This window comes from Petaurus breviceps, unplaced genomic scaffold, assembly GCF_028583685.1.
Source record: "Petaurus breviceps papuanus isolate PSGF00001 unplaced genomic scaffold, PetGlider_PUasm1.0 90792, whole genome shotgun sequence".
Classification (NCBI taxonomy): Eukaryota; Metazoa; Chordata; class Mammalia; order Diprotodontia; family Petauridae; genus Petaurus; species Petaurus breviceps.
The window spans coordinates 7,563,887-7,578,851 of NW_027187347.1; the positions used below are offsets into that span (position 1 = coordinate 7,563,887).

Genomic DNA, 14,965 nt, shown 5'->3' on the forward strand with positions numbered 1-14,965 from the left:
TGCCTGCCTGGGTCTTACTTTTCTATAAATTGTTCATAATATTACCTGTAGTGTTTATCTCTCCGGGTTCTTATGGTGATTGAGTGAGATGATATATGTAAAACTTTCATTGTTACAACACTGTAAGATATGTAAAACTCTCTTCTTAACATACATGTCAAGTTACATTTTACCTTTTCTAGAATAGGTATTGTTTCATTGTTTATAATTGTAACTCTTGCATCTAGCACAGTCCTTGGCATATAGCAGGTGCCTAATAAATGTTTGTTGATGTATAATGGGTGTCATATTGCTTGCCTTCTCAATGGGTGGGGGAGGGGCTGGAGGTGGGAGAGAATTTGGATGGGAGAAAGTTTTGAAAAGGAATGTTAAATTAAATTAAATTAAAAAATAAATACTTGGTGATTGGTTTGCAACCCTGTGAAGTAAGCAACTCAAGTATTATTGTCCCCATTTAGCAAATGAGGAAACTGAGTTTCTGAGATGTTAATTTACATAGTAGATACATGTAGTGGGATTTGAACTTAAGTCTCAACTCCAAGTCTATCTCCCTAACCCCTGTACTACATTGCCCCCCGCCAGATAAGTGTTTCATAAACACTATATAAAATGTTCTACATGTTGACACCCAATTTCAAGAACAGCTTTTGTAGTTATTCTTATTTTTCTTTCCCTTGCTTGAATGACCATGTCTGTAATTTGTATTGTGTTGAAAGTTACATGCTGAGATAAGGCTAGGGGGTCCTCCAGCTGCCTGAGTGAATGTAACATTTAGAAGCGATAAGTCATGGGTGCCATGAGGTTCTAGTGTGACAGGGATAGCCATTTTCACTCACTCCCTGCTATAAATTCTTCACCAAGGAGAACCACCCCTGCTACCTCTTGGAGAGTTACTAGGGTTTTATATGGCTTGAAGTCCACCATACCTTACACAGTATATTCTCACAAAATCAGCATTCCTTCTCTCATCTCTGGAAATGCACCCCTAAGAATTCTTAGCATCCTTTAAGATTGACTACAGTTCTACATCCTGTGGGGAATCTTCCCTCATCTCCTTTGTTAATATTGTTCTTTCCCTCATCAAATTAGCTTACATATATCTCTCTTTGTTCGTGTTATATTATCCACCCTATTCCCACCCCCTACCACTAGACTACAATATAAACAAACTCCTTGAAGGTGGAGAATATCGTCCTTTCTAATTTTGGATCCCTAACCCCAAGCAGGATACCATGCATATAACAGATGCTTACTAAATGTTTGTTGAATTGAATTCAATTTATTTTTCTCTGTGGATATCATGGAAGATTGCCTCCAATCAGAGCACATTAGACACATGATCTGGGGATATCCCAATACCTATTCAGAAGAAACAGGATTCATTCAAAAGTGGAAGATGATAAAATGCTTTTTGCTTTTTATTAGTCTCTATTTTTCTGGCATGAATGGGTATCCTCCCTGCTGGGACAGTCTGTCACTTAAACAGTTGGCTTTTCTGTGGGCATTCAGCCCAATTATGTCTAAATGATGAGAAAATAGGTAAGAAAGTGGTGGAGGGAGTATAATTTTTTTTTTACTAGATCTTATCAGGGTAAGGAACTCTGAGAGAAAAATCTCCTCTACCACCAATGCAGAATAGTATTTTCTCTGCAACTTAGTCTCAGAGGATTGCCTAAAGCACTGAAAAGTGACTTGTCCAATCTCATGGTCAGAATGTGTCAGAAACAATACTTGAATCTAGGTTTTTCTGTTTCCACAACCAATGTTCTATCCACTATATTATTTGTTGTTGTTCAGTCATGTCCAACTCTGTGACCCCATTTGGGAATTTCTTGGCAACAGTACACCACTTCTTTCTCCAGTTCATTTTACAGATGAAGAAACTGAGGCAAGTAGGGTTAAATGACTTGACCAGAGTTACACAACTATAAGTGTCTGAGGCCAGATTTGAACTCAGGTCTTCCTTACTCCAAGCCCAGAGCTCTATCCACTGTGCTACCTTGCTGTTCATCCACCATTTTATAATGTCTCTCAATTATCTGCTTCCTCAAACCAGAACAAGAGCTAGAACTTGGTGGCATCCCTTTAGAGAGTCCTGCTTTCTCGTGGGAGTGGTGCAAAATGAGGACTAAATGTCTCAGAAAATAGCCCAAGAATCCCAAGACTAGGGAATATTGTTAAATAGACAAAAAATGGAGAACCACTAACCCCATCTGGGTACCATCTACAGAGTCTAAGTAGGTCTGGCCTAGTAACCTAGGGAATGGGTCATTAGCTGGAGAAAACTCACTTACCCCTAGAATAGGCCAGGCCTACCTCAGACTACTCTGGAAGTTCAGCTTTGAGGTTAGAATGAAAGAAGACATTCATAGAAAATCTAATATTTAACAAAAGGAGGTTTACTTAGCCTTGGAAGGAAAAGATACAGAACAAGGGTATAGCATTGTATTTTCTCTCCTATGTTTCTCCTGCTAGTCAGAAGTCTCAGGAGGGAATTGCTCATTATTCTTCAAAAGTTTTTGAATTTAGGCCACCAGGAAATTATGCCAGTGGCCTGAGCTTTAGTGTCATGAGACAAGTCTCAGTGACACCTTTCAAAAAAAATATTAGCCTAGCCTAAGGCCTGCGTTCAAATCCTGCCTCAGACACTACCTAGCTGTTTGACCCTAGGTAAGTCACTTACCTCCCATTTGGCTCAATTTCTTCATCTGTAAAATAGAATAATATGAACCAAGATGGATGCGAGGATAAAATGAGATGATATTTATAAAGCATTTTCAAACCTTAAAAGGCTATATAAATGCTAGGTATAGCTATTGTTCCTACAAAAACCCTAAATGATAGGGTTAATTAATTATGCAAGATGTAGGTCCTATTTGAGTTGCAGGAAAGGAATCCTTTTTATATAATTCTGGGTGGCAGGGGGATCATAGGAATCATATGGGAGAAACTCTTGAAATTTTCTGAAACTACCTACAACATTAGTAGGACATTTGGGTAGCAAATCTACACTTCTTTACCCTGATCCATTGATGAGGTCATGTTCTTTCTTTTGAGCTATTAAAACATCTTTGGCACTTGACTTGGCAAAGGTTCACACTTAAAATTGAGAGAACCGAATTGTGAAAGCCACAAAGAAATACAACCGAGATAAGGGAAGAATTCTCTAAACACTTGAAAATTGGAAAACTGAGGGTGTCATGTGGAATGAAGTGAGGTCACCGAATATTCAGGTGGCCTGGCCAGTTGAGGCCCTCATTATGTCTTCTAGGCTGGTCTCTTAGACCACAGAGTAAAGTGATCAAAATGGAGAATACAATAAGGATCTAATAACAATAATAGCTTACATTTATAGGTTTCTCAGAAAGCTTTATATATGTTGTTTTATTTGATTCTCACAACAACCCTATGAAGTAGATGCTATAATTATGCCCATCTTACACATGAGGAAACTAAGTCTGAAAGGTGTTAAGTGACTTGCCCAAGGTCACACGAGTAAATGTTTGAGTCAGGTTTGGAACTCTGATCTATCTGACTCCAAGTTCATCACTGTATCTATGATGCCACCTAGCTACCTACTAGGCTAAAGTATTAGCAAAGCATCTGCTATAAGGACCCTAGTAATACCAAGTCATCCAGGTTAACATCCTGGAGTTCTCCTGAGCATTAGACAAAGATCTTTTCTGGGATCGCAAGGAAACCTGGGATTGAACATGACTTAATGGTCACCATAAGGATAGATGCTTAGACCTATTTTTAGACCAGCAAAGGAAGAGATGGGGAAGAACAGGCTACAGCTGCCATATTCTTGGAAACAAGAATAAGGGACCACCAGTTGCATCTATATAGTCAAGAGGAAGAAACACTGATGCTGAAAACTCTACCTCTGATATGTGCCCTTGGGCTTCCATGAGCTTCCATTTCTTCTTCTACAAAATAAATAGGTTTGACAAGATGGCCTCTGGTATCGCTTCCCATTCTTCATCTATGTTCCTATGACACCTGGGTGAAATGGTTGTCATGATGGTAGCTGAGTCCCAGTGTCCATATGTACTTCTTCTCCAATGGTGCTGATGGATGGGTGTGGCCAAAGTAAAGAAAAACAAAACAGGTATAAAGGAAAGATCCTTCAAGCACATCCTTGTCTCAGATATCTTATTGCCACTTAGGTGTAGATACATCTCCAACCTATAGTTGAACCTGACTGACCTTTCTATCAATCATCACATCATTAATGGATAATAGATGCCTTCTAACTCCTATTTAGAATTGTTTTAGGCCTTGTTTTGCTGGCAACAAGAACGTACATGGTCAATTATATAGTACTAATCAGGAGTTTGTAACCTGGAGTCCATAAATTTGTATTTAAAATACGTTGATAACTGAATTTCAATATATTTGACTCCCTTTGTAATCTTACGGATTTTATTTTGTACATTGAAAAAAATATTCAGAGGCATATGTAGGTTTCACCAGGGATCCCCAGCACAAAAACAGGTTAAGAACCCCTGCTATCTAAGAAATAAGGGCAAGGATATGGCTTTAAGGACCTAACAACAAACTGAGAATGCCAAAGACTCATGTCAGCGATGTATTTCCAGGCTATCTCTGCCTACTAGTCACCTGGGGAAACCTAGTAGGCCTATAGCAGTGTTGAGGATCTGGCTAACATAAGCCTTTCTTCTCACAAATTGCCTCTGTTTTAAAGGCTCAGCACACTCCCATTCATTGGCCCCTCCACCCTGTGGTTCTTGGAATTGCTTCTTTCTTGTGGTTGCCTCTAACATCTGGCATAGATAGCAACTCACACCCTTAGGCAAATGGTGTTTGATACTATGTCCTATCCTGCCAGGGCTAACACGGTTTATAATTCTATTCCCTGACTGGTTCATATGGAGCATGACTACAAGAGCCTGTTCTTGTTTGAGAGAGAGCATTCCATAATTCTAAAATGCTTGCCTCTGAATGAGATAATGAGATAATATTTGCAATGAGCTTAGTGCAGCAGTTGGCATATAATAAGTACTTAATAAATGTTTGTTACTTTCCACTTATTGAAACACTCTATCATGCTTTGCTCAGAACTAAACAAAGCTGATTGGTTCAAGACTCTTGCTGGCTTATACGAAAATGCTGCTGTCTCTTGCAAACATACCGGCCAGAGTACAGAATTGTAACCCACGATGTCCCATGGCTGGGTAGTCGAGAGTCAGGGGTGGAGTATAAGAAGAGAGATCGAATTAAGTATTCTTCATGTTCTACTCTTCATTGGCATTTCTAATGCCGCAGGAAATATACCCCCGATCAATTAATTCAGGTCTCAGGGTTTTTGAAGCTTATATTTGTAGTGCACTTAGTTTATAGAGTACTTGTAAAAAATATTTCCTCATGAAATGAATAGTGATAGCACTATTATCACCATTTTACAGATGGGCAAAATAAGTCTTGGGGAGGTCAAGTAGGTTCACACAGCCACTAAGTGGAAGAATCAGATCTTTTAGGTACTAGAGCACTACCCTTTTTTTTTTTAAATCAATCGGGGTTAAGTAACTTGCTCAAGGTTACACAGCCAGTCATTTCTGGGTGTGGCGCCAAGTGTCTGAGCCCGGGATTCGATCTCTAGGTCATCCCGACACTGGAGCCGGTGCTCTTTCTCGCCACCTGGCCGCCCCTAGAGCACTACTCTTTATACTATACCATTCTGCTTTCTCATGAGAGTGTTACTATTATTATTTTATATGTTATTTATATTGAGTTTATTTTTTTTTCTTCCATGAACTGTTTATTTCAAAGCTACTAGCTTTGAAGGGTCTTGTAGAGATGAGGAATGACTTTTCAATATATAACCGGACCTGACTTATACTCAGTTATGGAAGACCATCCTCAAGCCTGGCCTGAGCCTTCATCGTAAACCTTTCGGTCTCAGAGGTCAGAAGTACTAATGGTGGCATTTGTGAAACATCTTATGTGATTATGCTTTTGCTCTTCTGAAAGAAAATTGTGCCTTTTTGCAGATGCTGACCAATTAAAACATCAAACCAGACCTGCAGAGGAGGGGCTATTTTTACCCAGTTTAATAATTGGGTGGGTGTGTATGAAAAGTATCTGTGTTAATAATAAACCAAATTTAGGTTGAGGAAAGCTATGACTAAAATGGTTTGAATATTTACATGTGTAATTGGGCAGGCCAGTTCCATTTGCCTCTTTGGGAAGGTACAATATTTATGGTAATTTGCTTTAGACATTTTCTGAAGATTCATAGAGGGACTAGGTACCACCTGGGACACTATTAGAAAACCTCTGGATGACAACATGAGAAGAAAAGTTTTGTGTTACTGAGACCTGCAACTCTGCTATAGCTAAAGTTGTAGAGTCTCTACATTAAGCTGTTATAATTTTCTTTTTTTTTTGAGGGCAATTGGGGTTAAGTGACTTGCCCAAGGTCACACGGCTATTTTTTGTGTTAAGTGTCTGAGGCCGGATCTGAACCCAGGTCCTCCTGACTCCAGGGCCAGTGTTCTATTCATTGCACCACCTAGTCGCCCCCTAGCTGTTATAATTTTCAAGCATGAACAAGGCCATTTGTCTCCTTCTTAGTTTAGAATTAATTCTTGTAAAGCATTCATTTCTCCCCCTCTCCCCCAACATTACTCCCAATATTCTGCCACTTCTAAGGACTTCAGGTTGAGGATTATTCTTTGAAGACATCTGAAGAACTCAAAATGGGTTGGAAGGGGAGAAGGAGGCAAAGCATTCTGTGCACACCGCAGTGAAGTTTAGAATAGCAGCCCTCCAGATTCCATCACACAGAAGTGAATAGGTTGTGATTTGATTATGTGCTATATGAGAGTTTATATATAGACTGACAGTAGTTTAAACAACCAGGTGGAGATGGTGAGCAAGGCAAGTTGAGCTGTGAGTGATCTGGAGCCAGGGAAACTAATGGCCTGTTAAGGAAACTCACTTTCCCCTCCCTATGGGGGAGGAGGGGCGGGGTGGGGGTGGAGCTTTCCTAACTCCACTTTTGAGGCACAGATTTGCTTTCAGTGTTCTTCCCTCCCGGGAAACATAGCTATTCATCTCACTCATGTGGTTGCTTTGGGGCTATACTGCTAACGGTTAGCAGGATTTTTTCTAGAAATTAGGGGTGTGTGGAGAAAGAGACACACAGAGAGAAAGAGAAAAAAAGAGATGCGGGAGGGAGAGAGAGACAGAGGAAGGGAGAGAAGGAGAGGGAGGGAGAAGGGGGAAGGGGAGAGACAGAGAGAGACAGAGACAGAGAGAGACAGAGACAGAGGAAGAGAGACAGAGGGAGAGAGAGAGAGAGGAAGAGACAGAGACAGAGAGCCAGAGAGAACAGACAGAGAGACAGAGACAGAGGAAGAGAGAGAGCCAGAGAGAGAGCCAGAGAGAGACAGAGAGAGAGAGACAGAGAGAGAGAGAGAGAGAGAGAGAGAGAGAGAGAGAGAGAGAGAGAGAGAGAGAGAGAGAGAGAGAGAGAGAGAGAGAGAGAGAGACAGAGAGAGAGAGAGAGAGATAGAGAGAGAGAGAGAGAGAGAGAGAGAGAGAGAGAGAGAGAGAGAGAGAGAGAGAGAGAGAGAGAGAGAGAGGGAGAGAGAGAGAGAGAGAGAGAGAGAGAGAGAGAGAGAGAGAGAGAGAGAGAGAGAGAGAGAGAGAGAGAGAGAGAGAGAGAGACAGAGAGAGAGAGAGAGAGACAGAGAGAGAGAGACAGAGACAGAGAGAGAGAGACAGAGAGACAGAGAGAGAGACAGAGAGACAGAGAGAGAGAGAGAGACAGAGAGAGAGACAGAGAGAGAGACCTTCTCAGGGCATTCATTAGAACAAACTCATTTCTGTTTTCTACCCTCAGAGAGATTGAACTCCTTAGCCAAGGTCACACAGGTCAGTAAGTATGAGGTAGGATTTAAATCCAGGGCCTCCTGGCTCTAAGTTCAGCATTTTACCCACTTCACTACAGTGCCCTCATAATGTATTTAGCACTTCTGGTATACCTGATGTACTCTCTGTTCTTTTGGCCGTCTCCTCACTTCAGATGCCTTCCTGTTAGTATATGCCAGCAAAGGAGTCCTGATAGTCATTTCTGTTGAATACATGGCTCTCCAACTTCTAGTTCAAGTTAGTTAAAGTCAATAGTATTCAGGATTGTCTGTCCCCAGGTGTAGCAGCAAGCACCCCAATCGTCCTCAGGGTTTGCAGCTACCACAGGTTCTTGGATCTGCTTTGTTAAAGGAAAGCAACTCAAAATGGGTTAACAAGCTTACTTTAATCAGTCAGACATGTATCTTTTACCTTGTTCAGGAGAAAAGGTCAGCACCCTGAACCTCAAAGTATACAGGCATAATTATCAAGACAGAAACATCAAGTAGACAGATTTCCAAACTGTCCAACCATTACATCCATACCCAGTCAACATCTGGGTTTCCACATTCTGGGTTTTTCAAAGCCGGGGGACTCTCAACAACGGCTTCCCAGAATTCAGATCAAATCACAGAACACTTCACAAAGTGAGTCCCAAAACAAAGCTACATATCAGGGCTTATATAGCCTTCTCCTGGCTCAGAGAATGTAACAACCTTATTGACCCACTGGCCAATCAAAAAGTATCTACTGAAAAACAAGCCTCCCTCCCCAGGCTTCTGGTGCACTTTAGCCTAGGGGCAGGGGAGATCTTTAAAATTTACATTTCCATTACACCAGGTCAAGGGCAAGACCACTAGAGTTTAGGAAATGCAAGAGAAGAAGTTCTCCAACAACAGGAAGATCTCTGACTCCACATAGCAATCTGTGGATAAGCCTCCGTGGATGGAAACCCAAAAGAAAATTACAATAGTATGTTTAAGGTGCATTAAAAAAAACAATTTAACAAAAAATTTTGCAGATATAAGAGAGGACAGCTCTCTTATCCTTCATACCTTGCCTTGTATTCTGGTGAAGCCTATCTAGAATCTCACAGGTCAGGGTGTTGAGTTGAATATAGAAATAAACTCTTAGTTCATTACTTTGGGTTTTTCAGTATTTATTTTCTTTTTTTTTTTTTTTTTTTTTTAGCAATCAGGGTTAAGTAACTTGCTCAAGGTTACATGGCCAGTTATTTCTGGGTGTGGTGCTGAGTGTCTGAGCCCGGGATTCGATCTCCAGGTCGTCCCAACACTGGAGCCAGTGCTCTTACTCACTGAGCCACCTGGCTGCCCCTAAGCAATTGGGTTTAAGTAACTTGCTCAAGGTTACACGGCCAGGTGTTTCTGGGTGGGTGCTAAGTGTCCGAGCCTGGGATTCGATCTCCAGGTCTTATCAACACTGGAGCCGGTGCTCTTACTTGCTGTGCTACCTGGCCGCCCCATTTCAGTATTTATAAGAAAGAATATTTCCCTCCCCTGGAAACTGGAACTAAGTTGTGATAAAAAGAAGAAGCTCTCATTTAATTTAATAAGACTTTGTACTTAAACAGGGTAGAGACAGGCCTCAGGAAAGATGAATGAGATAAGGAAAGGAGGAGTAAAAGTATCAGAAAAGATATTTGAGAACAGCATAGAAACTAAGAAAAGGAGAGAAAGTGGTATTCAGCAGACTACTTTCTCAACAGTGACATTTCTACCTACTGTGTGCCTCCTTTAATAACTATATCCTGCCAGTACCAATAGAAAAGCGTAGAATGGAGGAATCATTTAATCCTTTATTTTTAGGCAGAAGAGAAAAAGCTCATTGACTCTAGACTCAGAGGCTCTTACTTTCTGTTTGATGTCAAGCAATCCATTTCCCAACTTTGCCCCTCAGTTTTCCATCTATAAAATGGTTAGACCAAGTAGTCTCACAGGCTCCTTCCAGATCTAAATCTATAATCCTGTCACTGTAACCTTGGGAAAATCACTTTGTATCTCAAGGATCAGTTTCTTCATCTGTAAAATGAGAATTGTATTAGATGGTAGAACTGACAAATCAGTACTAAAGTTATGGTTTTGTTGATTGTCTTGACTTAAGTAATTAAGGAAAAAAAGTTAATAATTCAGATCAAATTTAAATGTGTATTGTATATGCATGTTGTTTTTTTTTCTGGAAAGTTGGTTGTTAAACACTTACCAGCATACCCCTGGTTACATTCCAATTCTGCACCTATGATCCAAGATCTAAGAAATTGTGGGAAAATATAAACTGACCTTTAGTGTAAGAGAAGTTTGTAATATACTCACATCTCGGGTTCAGCCAGATAATGTTATGTAGTACCACAAACCATGTGTCAAAAGAAGACTTTAAGTCATTGTTCATCATCACCCTTGATTAATCTTTGTCAAGAGATCTAATATTCATAGAGTTTCAAAGTGTTTCACCTAGAGGAATATTTCTCAGATTACTTTTTCTCCTACCCTACAAAAATTTTCACCCAATTCCTACAACATATCATTTGAATAGTGTAATGTATTTGTACTCAATGTAATATCATATATTCAATACATTTGAGTAGTGTATGTCATATACAACGAAGCATAAATGTGCTCAGTGGGTAGCAAGGCTTTAGTGTCTCCCTCATATTAGTCAAGGAATAGAGGAACTCAAGAAACACTATAGGGGTGGCTAGGTGGCCCAGTGAATAAGCACTGGCCTTGGAGTCAGGAGGACCTGAGTTCAAATATGACCTCAGACACTTAACAAACAACTAGCTATGTGACCTTGTGCAAGTCATTTAACCCCAATTGCCCTACCTTACCCCCTCCAAACAAGAAGACACACGAAGAAAAGCAAAAGCAAACTCTCCTGGCTTCCTCCTGTTTTCATTCCTATAGCTAGATGGCACAGTGAATGACGCATTGAGCCTGGAGACAGGAAGACCTGAGTTCGAATCAGACCTTAACACTTCCTAGCTATGTGACCCTGGCCAAATCACATTACCCTGTTCGCCTCAGTTTCCTCATCTGTAAAATGAGCTGGAGAAATAAATGACAAAACTACTCCAGTATCTTTCTCAAGAAACGCCCAAATGGGGTCATGAAGAGTCAGACACAGCTCAAATGACTAAACAATAACAGCTAGGTTTCTAATACTGGGCTCATGTTGTGTTGGGGATGGGGGAATGAATGTAGGTTCAATGATAACATCCTTTCATCTTTACTTCTTCCATTTATGATGTAGGGTTAGCTTAAAACTCAGTGGGTGCTAGCAGTGACTGAACGGCTCCTGGCTTTCCCTACTGATTTAGCCCCAGGGGATGGCCCCTAACTCAGCACTGAGTGACACTATTCTGTTCATCCCAGAGTAACTCCAGCTCTTCCCTACAAAATCCCATAGCCAAGTCTAGAGTGCTAAAAATAGTTCAGATGATTTAGGACATAAAACAGGGAACAGGTAGGAAGCAGCTCATCATTGGCACAGTGAAAACCAAAGGTTTGGCTGATCGAAAAAGCAGGAAAGGCTTCCTGCTTGGATACTAGAGGGGGCCATTTGTTAGTACTTTCTGTTCTGTGGGGCAGCTAGGGGAAAGAAATAATGTTTGTGGGGGTTCTTCTCTTAGCCAACTGCACATGGTCCTATCACATACACACTGCCAGAAGCATCTCTGCAAGCATCAGTTCTTATTGTCCTTTATTTGTCTTAGCCAGGTGGTCCAGGGGATACAGCTTGGAGGGACAAAGAGCTCAGTTCAAAGGTGACCTCAGACTTTTACTAACATGTGACCCTGAGCAAGTCATGTAATGTCTGTTGGGCTTAGTTTCCTCATCAGACAATGAGGATAATACTAGCACCTACCACCCAGAAATGTTACAATGATCAGATTTGTAGAGTTCAGTAAAATTTTTGGAACATTGTTATTATTCACTGGTTTTTCAGTTGTGTCTGACTCTTCATAACCCCCTTTTGGGGTATGGCAAAGGTGCTAGAATGATTCGCCATTTCCTTCTCCAACTCATTTTACATATGAGAAAACTGAAGCAAACAGGGTTAAGTGACTTGCCCAGGGTCACACAACCAGTAAGTGTCTGAGGCTGGACTTGAATTCAGGTCTTTCTGACAGTGGGTCCAACACTCTATCCACTGTGCCACCTAGCTGCTTTATACCATTTTACAGATGAGGGAATTGAAACAGATAGACTTGCTGAGGGTCACATAGACTTCTGAGGCTGGATTTGAACTTAGGTCTTCCTGACTTCAGGTTCAGTGCTCTATCCAATGTGCCACCTAGCTGCTTCTAAACAAGCATAAAAAGAGTATCAGCCTCAGCCACAGCTCAGCCCAACCTAGGTGCCCTTGAAAGGGCCAAGGAGGAAACCCACATTGCATGCTCACTCTCCCGCCCTGCCTTGTTCACATAGTGAGCACGTAGTGATGATTAATAAATCCTTTCTTCCTCCTTTCCTTCTTCCTTCCTTCCTTCTTTCCATCTTTCCTTCCTCCCTTCCTTCTTTCCATCCATCCTTCCTTCTTTTCTTCTTTCCTCCCTTCCTGCCTTCCTTCTATCCTTCTTTTCTTCCTTCCTCCCTTCCTCCCTCCCTCCCTTCCTTCTTCTCTCCCTCTCTTCCTTCCTTTTTTCCATCTATCCTTCTTCCTTCCTTCTTTTCTATTTCCTTCCATCCTTCCTTCCTTCTTTTCTTCTTTCCTTCCTTCCTTTCTTCCTGCCTTCCATCCTTCCTTCCTATAGATACAGGCTTTGGTGAGTAAACAAGTCAATTCACTCCTCTTGAAATCCATGCTGACCCCTCCCTTCTCAGAATTTTCCATGAGCCAATCCCAGTCTCTCTCTCTCTGTCTCTCTGTCTCTCTCTCTGTGTCTCTCTCTCTGTCTCTCTGTCTCTCTCTCACACACACACACACAAAGCCTTTGAAATTTTTCTTTAAAATATCCTTGCTGTGCTTTATGCAATTGCTATATCTCTTAAAAGTCAGGTTACATGAATTCATCTGAGGAAAAATGAATATGACTGTCCTGGAGAAAAGAAACCTAAGGAGTGACATTTCAAGTTGCAAAAGAGTGTTTTTGGTACAGAACAGTGATTTCATTATTGTAGGGACTTTCCCATTGTGGAAACTCCTGTCACCTATACCAATTAGCCACTCATCTGTGGATACTTAGCCTTATAAGTTGTCTGAGGTGCTGAGAAGATAAATGCTGTGCCTATGATCATATAGCCAGTAACATATCCATTCAGATTTTCCTGAATTCAAAGTTAACCCTCTATCCACTAGTGGGCAGCCTTAATGTCTCTCATTATGAGTGGTTAATATACCAAAAAAAAAAAAACCCACACCCATTTCTGCTTTCTCTCCTTTGATGGGGAAAAAAGAAGCTTAACTTTTAGCCTGAGTTTACTTTAGGTCATATATAGGGAAGAATATCATGACAGTGAGGATTGTTAGAAAAAGTTTGTAAAGGACTGGTTGGTGGTATGTTTTGGGGGTGGGAAACATTTTAAAATAAAATAGTCAGCCATATGTCTGGATTAACATAGATCCATTTCTACTAAAATGCCAAGGAATGGCCTTGAATTCCCTCGTGCCTATGGGAAGATAGGATCCTTAACTATCCTTTTGATCAGCAGAAAAGAACTTTGAGACAGTCAAAAGTATTTAGCCTCTAAAGCATTGCAGGATCCTTTGCTGCACAGTGAATAATTAAGAATTTAATAGGTATCTGATTAAAAATGAACATGGTCATGTGGTCCTGTGTGTAGCTGCAGTTAGTTTGTGGTTAAGGGTTATTATTAGCATTCTCTCCACCCCCCAAGATGAGAGAAAATTAGATCTGATAAGTTTGTCCCTTTAGATCAGCAAAAAGATTTTTAAGATGTTAATCTTTTGGCGAGGAAGTATGGATGCTAGAAACCCAGATCTTGAAGCCTTGGGGAGGTCATCAAACAGAGTTTGTTTATCCTCCAGACATCTCATAGACTCTGGGCTTTCTAAATGAGCAGTGCTAGGACCTAGAGCAATAGTGCATTCCAATTGGAGTTTCCCCAAGGACTACATCCAATTAGGGAGCATTAAAGAGAAAGGAACAAGCATGTTTACAATCCTGTCATTTAAATGGGATTCTCACAAGCATAGACAAGTATACAGTAGACTCCAGGCAGTTTTCTCTTTACACTTTTCAAATGAACGTTTTATCACAGGTACGGCTTCAGTTTTGTCACTTCCTGGTTTGTTTGTTTGTTTGTTTGTTTTTTTATCAGTCTGTATTTTCTTACACATTCATCTTCACTGACACAGTCTCTGCCTATGAGAAGTGTTTATCAGAGAGGAGGTGTGGGCATAGAGCCAGGTAGAAGCAATGCCTGAGCAAAGATATGACATTCTTTGGACAAACGCCAGGAGTCTTGTTCAGACTTAGGGCCCAGTTCTCTGAGGAACTGGGAGATAATTCTAACTGCCTTTGGGAAACAGAAATTAGTACAGATACAGAGGACAATTAGACTATCCTCAGGTACTCTACTAGTAAGGAATTTTTGACAGAATTCTACTTATGTTGATTAACTTACAAGGCCCATTTCTACACAGCCAGCCTTGCAGAGTTCTATGCAGAAACTGGTAAGCCCATGGAAAACTTTTTATTGCCCTATAATTTAGTCAATGGCTTGCCCCAAACTCGATGACGTTTTAGCAATGGAGCTAATGAAGGTGAAGATCTGAAATATGATGCTAGTCCTCCTTCAGTTCCTTTAAGTTCCTAATTGAAAGTGTATACCTTTCACATAGCAAGCATTTAATACTGTTGTTAAATTGAATTAAGTATGATCAGGATCAGCAGGGCCATACAAATTTTCATGAATCTCTTACCTGTATTTTTTATCTTATTTATTTATATTTATTATTTATACAATATTATTGATATATAATATGATATAATACATTATATACAATATGATATATCATATATAATAAAATTATATATGATATATAATAAAATTATATATGATAATGATAGATAATAAAATTATATAATATAATAAAATTATATATA

General features: G+C 40.3%; 1 protein-coding gene and 1 long non-coding RNA gene across 3 annotated transcripts in view; both read left to right on the forward strand.

The window, feature by feature from the left end:
* Positions 1–14,965, forward strand: part of PLCXD2 (phosphatidylinositol specific phospholipase C X domain containing 2) — a 96,122-nt gene that overhangs the window by 14,995 nt on the left and 66,162 nt on the right. The gene's annotated exons all lie outside the window — the stretch shown is intronic.
* LOC138147502 (uncharacterized) lies at positions 6,239–8,842 on the forward strand. Its single transcript, XR_011164823.1, has 2 exons — positions 6,239–8,177; positions 8,719–8,842. It is a non-coding gene; the product is annotated as an uncharacterized lncRNA (long non-coding RNA).